Genomic DNA, 10,186 nt, shown 5'->3' on the forward strand with positions numbered 1-10,186 from the left:
TCGCTGAGCAAGGCTGAATTACAATACACCTCACGTACTATGTGCGGCTCTGTGTATCTATTACTGCCTTTGCTAATATGTCCACTCCTCTTCACCCTTACAGTGTCCCCAAACTCAAGCTTGACTTGTCTGCAACCATGTTTTGCATCATACTTTTCCTTACAGCTAGCCTGTGCCGTCTTAATTTTATCCTCAACTTGCTCTGAAGCCCAGTTTACCCTTCTAGCTGCCTTGACCCATCCTATATTAACCTTGCACAAGGGGTTCCTGCCCCGCATGAGTTCAAAAGGACTATATCCAGTGGTAACACACGGTGTGATGCGATACGCCCACACCGTTTTGCACACTTCTTGTCTCCGTTCCGGGAGACGGAGCGTATAACCTCAACGGACTGCCACCAGCTGTCTTCTGTCAACATTCCAGAGTTGACAGCTGGTGACGTAGGCAACAGGGTACGGTGTCCTGTAGAGGACAAGAGGCAATCACAACACATTACCATAGTTTAAGCACTGTTAGGTATGACATTCCATGCTTTATGTGTGATAAACACAGTTTATTGTTATTAGTTAGTAAAAACCATAAACATACAAAATACAAGCAATGTAAAAATAGTCCTCACATTTTCACGTTAATTAACAGATCTAAATGATTGAAATCGATTAATCTCTGCATCAACCTGAATAAACACTAGTGAATCATGCAGAGAGTAAATTGTATGGGCGTCAGAGGCGCACTATACAGCATACGTTTGAACAACCTTGCAGTAAACCGCACCAGCTTCCCGGCCCTCTCTTCCTGTGAATACCTATGTATAGAGAAAACTAACAATAATAAGCCAAATTGCTCACTACATTCATTCTACCATCTACCAGGAACCAACCTTCCTTTCATTGAACACCTAATGGATATCATAACTACAAATGTCAGACAACAGAACATTCAGATATTCCTGGGAGACTTTAACCTACACTGGAATGACCCGAACGACCCTGAGGTCAATAGCCTGAAAGCCTTCCTATCCGACCTTAACCTGACCCAAATCTGTAACAGCCCTACCCATGAAAAAGACTCAATCCCCGATCTAGTAATTTCCAAAGCAGACGTTACCTAGCTAGAATCGATACTACCTTGTGACTGGTCTGACCATCACATCATCACTTTACATATCAATGAAGCTGTCAAACTTCTATCTGTCCAGCCCACAAGAACAAAAATTTGGAAGAGGAACCTTAAAAACCTCCACACTGTCTCACTCGCAAGCACTAGTCCTATCTTCTTGCCCCCACCAGATGGATTAAATGACGTACATGATCTGACTAATTAGTACTTCCACTCTATGAACTTGGTTTTAGACAGGTTAGCTCCCCTACAATTGAAAAGAGTCTCCACAAAAGACTCACAACCCTGGTAGGTTAAAAAAAGACAGAAGATCACTTAGAGCAATTGAACAACAATGGAGAACGGCCCCTTCCTCTAACCACCTCAAATTACTAAGAAGGACAAGAAACTCCTATTACAGAAAGATCAGACAATCCACAGCAGACTTTTTCAGTAAACAATTAGACCAATCCAAGAACCGTCCCAAATGACTCTTAGAAATAATCAAATCCCAATCTAAGGGTGTCTATCATTCCCCCCAAGTTAACTCAGATTTACTCCCCAATTGCAAGGAATTTGCCTCCTTCTTCACAACAAAGTCTGAAAACATAAAGAGAGACCTATTCAACGATCTGTTATCCCACACTGACCCACATTTGATCTAAGCAACGATCCCGCTTTGTGGAATTTTAGTTTGCGATCTGAACATTATCTGCGCCAACTTGTCACCTATGCACTACGTGTACGGCAGCCATTCTAGGTCACCTATGTACTACGTGCACGGCAGCCATTTTAGATATCATGGTCCCCCTGCCCACGATCTATCGCCAGCGCGCCCCTGTGACCCAGCAAGCATCCTCCGCGCGCCCTGGCTCCCCCTCCCTCCTCCTTATGAGCATGACCCTTCTGCATGACCCTGTCCTTGGGAATCATGCCAGCGCCTGACCAACACCTCCTCCCCTCCCATGAATGCCCCTCTGTTGAGCAACCTCCCCTCTGCGCTGGATTGTCCACGCGGCATGAATACCACTCCATTGATGGCCCCTCACCCCGTGTCCGACTGTCCACACAGGTCCGAGGCCATTGCCTAAGCCGAGAGATATCATTTACTACCCTTATTGTATGAGGTCGCTCTCCTTCAAAGGACCCTCTATTGATCCAGGCCTCCCCACCCCCCTGTGACATGATCAGGCGCACACATCCTAAGACTCGACGAAACACTCAGCTGCGTGATGACTCTTCCTCTTATCAGCAGGTTGAGGACCTCTATTGTGAAGGTATATGGGGGTGGGATTAACACGAGGATTACGGGGATGTCTTTTCCTTGCCTTACAAAGTTGTGATTGTAATAAAGGAAGGTCACATGCCATAAACCAGTGTATAAGAGGCCAGGCCTCCGAGAGGCTGTTAGAGCACCTCGAGACGATGCCTTGTTGTCTGATCTGATGTGTTCTGCTCCGTCGGAATAAACTTCTGTTTCCTGCCTTCTGGTCTCCGGCGCCTGCCTCATTGCTTGGTAAATTTCAATGGTACAAGGGCGGTTAGCGCCGGGCAAATCTTGAGAAAGGTCCTAGCCCTACCTTTTTCTACAATTTGGCGTCCCAAAGCGTGGGGCCCATCAGCGACACGTGGATCCAGTGGGAGAGGTCCCGATGACAGAGTGAACGACTGCAACGATCGGGAAGAGCTCATGTCCGATAGACCCTCGTCTGACAGCCGATCATCCGACCTTCACTAGTTCTGAACAGACCTCTCTCGAGTGATCTACGGTCCTGACTGGGAACCATCAGGAGTGCCGCGAACATCACGAAGGAGAGAGGACGATCGGGCGCTGGATCCAGAGGACAGGAAACCGTCCATGCGGTCCGGGTAAGGTCGTGTAAACACGACGAATTGAGGAAAATTGTTTTTGTTTGGATAATACTAGTATTACGATTTGTTGAAACCTCTGGAGATTCGCTGTCTGCAAACGGGGAAAAACAAACAGGCTCTCTCTTTGCAGACATTGAAGGATAGGTAACGCAGACCTTTGCCCCTGTTGTAATCCGTCGTACCTATCTTCCTCCCCCACTGTTTCCCGAACTGTCGTTCGTGGATTATTGTCTGGAGATTCTTTGTCTACAAACAGAGAAGAACAAGGTCTCTCTTTGCAGGTAGAGAAAGAGTGGGTAGCGATAACTTTTCGTACCCACTTATTCTCCCCACTGAATTGTTTGATTGGCCGATTATTCGGTATTGGTTCGTTTGAGGTATTCACCGCCGCCAAACAACGGAGAATAGAAATATTCTGCCTAGTCTTTGCCCGCTGTGATAAGATAGGGAGTGCAGACTTTTGTCCCCGGTGTAAACCGTCATGCCTATCTTCTCCCCACTGGTTGGTAGCCTGTTTAGCCCGGACCGCTTATTAGAGATGAACCATCCAGCTCCACTGGAGGGCACCCCTAATAAGGACATGTTCACTAAGTATGGACTAGTCGCTATAGCTTACACTAGACTATGGCATAAATATACGAAAAAGAACCCTGAAAGTCAGTGGCCACTGATAGGTTCCTTTAACGAAAATAAAATAAAAACATTAGAAATAGCGCTCCAGAAGAATAAGACCACGCCCACTATGCTCGACAGTATCGGCATGTGGCGCAAAGAAACGGAACAACGAAAGAAAAGAGAAGAAGCAAAAGTAGGGAAAGAATTACGAAAGGCAGCCCACCTAGCCGCAAAACAACTAGAAGAAGAAATAAAAGAAAGAAAAGAAGCTACACAAAACCAAGAATCAGGGTCAACAGGCCAATGTCCTGTTAGGACCCCCTCTGCGCTCTACCCTGAACTACCCTCCAAACAACGGGCAAACGATGAGTTATTGCTAGGTCCCCCAATCATCTACATGCCCCCTCCATATGCTCCCAGCCAACAAAACCTGCAAGCCCCGAGTGTGAGTGAAAGTGACCCTAGTGCTAGTGCACCGGCCCTCACGGCCTCCGCACCAGCCACATTAACAACTTCGTCAGACGACCCCGAGGCTAGCAAACAATCATCAGCCAGGTTAAATAGGTTAAGCAAAGATGAGCGGGATGGGATCGACAAAATAGCAAAGACATTGGTAGAACGAAGGGAGAGCGAAGAATACACAATGAGCGTGTATAATTCACATGCCGACAGCCACAGACGGCATTTCATCTTGCGATTCAGCTACCACACCCTGAACGCGTATGAAGATAGGTATCAGAGTAAGGGTCCCGCTAAACTAACAACACTGTATAGGAAGGTTGATGTTGGAGATGGGACTGAACGTGAGGCGACGGAGCTCTTCATGCAAATGCTTGAGGTCTTCCGCCACCTCACGGAACAGAAACCAGAAGCCAAGGTTACGGTCCCTGAAACAACCTCGGCAGAAGTAGTCAATACTATGATGCCTATCAGAGAAGCGGCTCCTTACTGGATCCCGCCACGGGGCCAGGGAACGAGCGATGATGTTAATAGTGAAAATGCAAAGGGGAGGGTTGTGTACAATTGGGTTTACCAACCATGGGACCGGCAAGACATCCTAACCTTTAAGCAAACCTTGCCCGACTTAAGAAAGAACCCGACGGCATTTTATACCGAATTAGGCACAGCCTTGGGTTCGACAATAATGACTTTAGCAGATATTGACTTGTTCTTTGGGTTATGCCTGCCAGCTGATGTGTGGAAGCAAATCCGGAAGGTCGACCACACGGATCTGTTTGGACATACCTGGGACCAACTCGGTAAACTAGATAGACAGCGAGAGCCGGGGAGTAAACCAGTGAAGGACATACTGGAACTCCCAGACAAACTGGTCCAGAAGTTAAAAACCCTGGTCCCGGAAAGAAAAGTAGACTGGTCGATAGTCACAGCCTGTCGACAGAAACCCCAGGAAGATGTGTCAGAATACTTCTCCCGATTTGAGACAGTGTTCTCCGACTACAGTGGCCAAGACATGACCACCGCAACCGGACAGCACCTGTTTGTGCAAAATTATGTAAAGGGACTAACACAAGAAGTCTCCCAAAAACTGCAGACGAGCGAGAGTAGTTGGGGGGCCTCCAAACCCGCAGCTATCCTTCAGATGGCTCAATATTACGAACACCAAAAGAATGAGAATGATAGGGCGTCCGAGAAAAAGAAGAAAGATTTAAAGGAAAGGGTAATGATAGCCCAGATACAAGGTATAGCGCTTGGACGGGAACACCAACGGGGGAACTACCAATCAACCACCCCCAGACATCTACCTCCTAAAGATCACACCCTAGCACCCCACACTGGACGTAGAGACGTTAGCAATGACCAATGCGCCTTCTGCAAAGGACTCGGCCATTGGAAATTCCAGTGTCCAGTTCTGCTAGAAATGAATAGGAATAGGGATTCCAGGGATGTGGCGGGTGGTCCGAGGAATAGAGTACAGGGACGAGGGAGCCCCAACGACACCAATAATGACAGATCAGGAAGACCGAACACATTTGACCGTCCCCGACAGAACCAATATCAGCTATCTGAAGGTGAACATGCCCCCGACTTTGCATAGGACTGCCAGGGGCAAGGGAGGGATCCAGTCGAGCTCTGTGTTGACCAGCAAGGTCCTTATGTCACCGCTAAGGTCTTGGGTACAGAGTCTCCATTCTTGGTAGACACTGGGGCGACACGTAGTGTGTTATCAAAACGACTGATTTCAAGGGCACCCTTGTCTGGCTCACACATAACGTCGATAGGTTTCGATGGGACGCCCTCCACTAACCCCCTGTCCGTACCTATTACCTTTGACCTAGAAAACAACACTACTGACGCGACCTTTCTACTCTCCTCCAACTCCCCTGACGCCATTATGGGTATTGACTTACTGAAACATTTTCGAGCTACCATTAGATGTTCCCCAGATGGAATACGAGTCATCCTGTACGACAACCCAGACATGCCCAGATCCCCTCCCCCACGACACATGTGCTCCGTAACTGATGCTGACCTGTCCCTGCTTGACACCCTACCCCCGTACCTGTGGGCCAAAAATGACTCTGATGTGGGGCGAATGATGATTGATCCTATTCACATAACTGTACGACAGGATGCTATGCTCCCGAAACTCCCGCAGTATCGGATATCACCAGAGGGTGAGAAGGCACTGGTAGCGATCATTCAGTCTCTGGTAGATGCAGGAGTGGTTGAAGAGGTAGTTAGCAACGTCTGCAACAGCCCAATCCTACCTATTGTTAAGAAGCAAGGTGAAGGAGATGAGAAAGCGTACCGCTTCATCATCGACCTGCGAGAGGTTAACAAAGTGGTTGTACCCCAATATCCTGTGGTCTCTGATATCACCACCATTCTGACCCTCATCCCGTCCACTGCCACCACCTTCACTGTTATCGACCTTAAGAACGCGTTTTTCTCTATCCCCATTCATCCAGATAGCCGTTATCTGTTCGGCTTCACCTTAAAATCCCGTTCGTACCGATTCTGTAGAGCTCCCCAGGGGTACACTGAAAGTCCCAGCATTTACAGCCAGGCCCTCAAAAGACAGCTGGATGCCTTCCAGCTACCGGAGGGAGTGGTGTTGATCCAATATGTTGATGATATCCTTTTGGCGGCCGACACCACCCCGCTTGCAACGACAGCCACCGTCCAACTCCTACACTTTCTTGCAGAGAATGGCCATAAAGTCTCCAAAAAGAAGTTACAGTTCTGCCAGCCACAAGTGACTTACCTAGGCCATCTTCTGTCCAAAGAAGGGAGGAAACTCACACCCGACCGAATCCAAACCATCCTAGACACCCCCATCCCGAAAACACAAAAGCAGGTCCGCTCTTTGGTTGGCCTGACATCTTTTTGCAGACAGTGGTTGCCTAATTACAGCCTCATTGTGAAACCATTGCTTGCCCTACTGACCAAGGATGTCCCCTCCCCGCTTCCTTGGACCACTGAGTGTCAAGCCTCCTTTAAGGAATTACGGGACGCGCTCTGCTCAGCGCCCGTCCTCGGAACGCCGGATTACTCCAAACCCTTCTCCCTCTTCACCCACGAAAAGGAGGGATGCGCATTGTCTGTCCTAACTCAATCAATTGGTCCTAAGCAGCGCCCTTGTGCCTACTTCTCCGCCACTCTTGATCCTGTAGCCAGAGCCTTGCCTGCCTGCCTTCGAGCAGTAGCCGCCGCTGCTGTCTCTATCCGTCAGAGCGAGGGAATTGTACTTTCCAACTCCCTCACAGTGCTAGTACCCCATGCAGTCGACACCCTCTTGAATCAGACAAAGACCCAGCACCTGACTAGCGCACGACTGACAGGGTACGAGTTGACTCTACTTGCACCCCACATCACACTGAAGAGATGCACGACTTTGAATCCTGCCACATTACTGCCTCTGCCTGAAAATGACCCCGACGTGCCTCCCATACACGACTGTGTGACCCTCACGGACGAACAAACTAGGAGTAGGGTTGACCTCCGAGACACTGCTTTTCCCGACCCCGATGGAGAGCTATGGGTAGACGGCTCTTGCATCAAACTCCCAGATGGCACCACTTCAGCTGCCTATGCAGTAACGACAGCCCGAACAGTAGTTGAGACAGCCTGCATCACACAACGATCTGCCCAGGCAGCAGAGCTGATAGCCCTCACCCGAGCATGCATCATAGCCGCAGGGGCCACCACGAACGTATATACGGACAGCCAGTATGCCTTCGGAGTGGTCCACCATTTTGGGCTCCTGTGGAGGGAGAGGGGATTCCTGACATCCCACGGCACCCCGATCCTCCACGGAGATCTAGTTTCCGCTCTGATTGAAGCAGTTCTCCTCCCCAAACGACTGGTGGTGATCAAATGTCAAGCACACAAAAGGGTGACAGACTTAGTTGGGCAAGGGAATGCATTGGCCGACGTCACTGCACGAACCACAGCTGAGAATAGGACGGTGACGCGCATGTACATGACCAGGTCACAAGCAGAAACATGGAGTGACACAAGGATAATGATTAGAGACATACAATCGGCCAGCACCCCTCACGAGCTGACTAAGTGGGCAAGGATGGGTTTGAAGGATGAGGAGGGCTGTTGGCGAACGAAGGATGCAAGTAAATGGTTGCTGCCCGACTCATACCTGATCCCCATACTGACAATGGCTCACTCCCCCGCACACATAGGATCTGCACCCATGATCGAACTCATTTCCAAAGTCTGGCACAATGACAAAATCCCTGACTCAGCCAGACGCCTAGTTCAACAGTGCCTCATCTGTCTGCAACACAACCCCGGGAAAGGAACTGTAGTGCCCCGGGGAGGGTTTGGGACCCCCAATCACCCCTTTGAGGTCCTTCAGATGGATTACATCCAACTAGAGAGATGCCAAAGCCTGAAGTATGTACTAGTCATCGTATGTGCCTTCAGCAAATGGGTAGAAGCCTATCCAACCCGTGACAACACTGCCATGACTACTGCCAAAGTACTACTGAAGGAATTCTTCCCTCGCTATGGCCTTTGCCGAATTTTATGGAGTGACAATGGCCCCCACTTCATAGCTGAGGTTATCCAGCTAATCCTGAAAGGGTTGGGGGTGAAGCAACGATTCCATGCGGTCTTCCACCCCCAATCCGCTGGTCTAGTGGAACGCCACAATGCCACACTCAAGCTGAAACTGGCAAAAATAGTGGCCACCACTGGACTTAATTGGCCGGATGCCCTCCCACTGGCTTTGTTATCAATGCGCTCCACTCCCACCAAGCACCATTTGACCCCCTATGAGGTCGTGTTTGGGCGGCCTATGAACCTCTGGACTGCTCCCAAACCGACCTCCATTCATGACGTCCCAGACGTCCTACTATCTGATTATTTGTGCAAGTTGACTAAAACGTTGTCTGTCATTCATCAACAGGTGCAGCAGGCCATCCCCGATGCTTCCAGGGGCCCCGGTCACGACATCCAACCGGGAAATTTTGTATTGATACGAAATTTCCAGCGAACCAAGAGTCTGGAACCTCGGTGGACGGGCCCCTGGCAAGTGCTGATCACCACCCGAACAGCACTCCGAGTGGAGGGGAAGAAGCACTGGCTGCACGCGCATCATTGTCGGAAGGTCCCTGCAAACCTGGCCACGACAGAAAACGTCAGCACCCAAGAAGAGCTCCTGACCAAAGACCGACCGATATTGGACTGTTATCCAGATCCTGGGGCACTCGAACTTGCAAAATTCTCTGATCCTACTGTGCCATCCAGAGAAGGGTATTTCCTGCGTCGAAAGGAGGGAGTCTCGACTAAGTAGGCCACGGACTAAGTTAAAATCTCAGAACGGTGACCTACACACAATCAAGGGTTGCCGGGAGAGAAGCTAAACAAAGTCTGTGGTTCTGCCCACTACCGAGCCCCTTGAAGGTGATGGAAGCGCCAAATAAGAAGATGATGGAAGCGCCAGATAAGAAGATGATGGAAGCAACGGGAAATACCCAGTATAGGAATCCAAAGACTGACAACCTGCACAAATCGAAGACAATTGCACTCTTCATTGTCTTCCTCTTCTGCCTCCTTCTCATGACCTCCCTCTGGATTCTGGAAGAGAGCACACCGGCTCATGAGACATTGCTACCTACTGCACAGCCAACACCCCTGAAAGAGCATCACCTAATCTCTCTGTCGCCTCGGCTCCGAGAAAGGCGCAGGGAATTCTGGAACAATTCCTTTGTGCAACTGTTGCACCAACATAACCTTGCTGCAAATGCTACGAACTGTTGGATCTGTGGGTTGCTCCCACATGCCACTGGACACTCCATCCCCTTCATCCCTTCACCCTTCTCAGTTCACGGCTCTTGCCTCGCCTGGTTGATCCTCATGCAAGAGAGCCACAGGGACAACGCCACCTCCAGCCGGACAGTGTCACTCTTCTACTCTGGGTTCTGGCTGAACAAAACAGGAAAGACTCCAGCTGCCCTGTGTCCAGCACTCGCAGGCACCACCTTCATCAAAGACATTCCAGCCAAAGAACGAGTCGAAGTACAGGTGCTCCACAATCCAGCCAGAACCACCTTCTCTCACCTGCAGAAACAAACTACCGCCACCCTGACTGTGGCTCTGTCCGTGGTCAATGTCACTGGCC

This window comes from Lissotriton vulgaris, chromosome 11, assembly GCF_964263255.1.
Source record: "Lissotriton vulgaris chromosome 11, aLisVul1.2, whole genome shotgun sequence".
NCBI classification, from domain to species: domain Eukaryota; kingdom Metazoa; phylum Chordata; class Amphibia; order Caudata; family Salamandridae; genus Lissotriton; species Lissotriton vulgaris.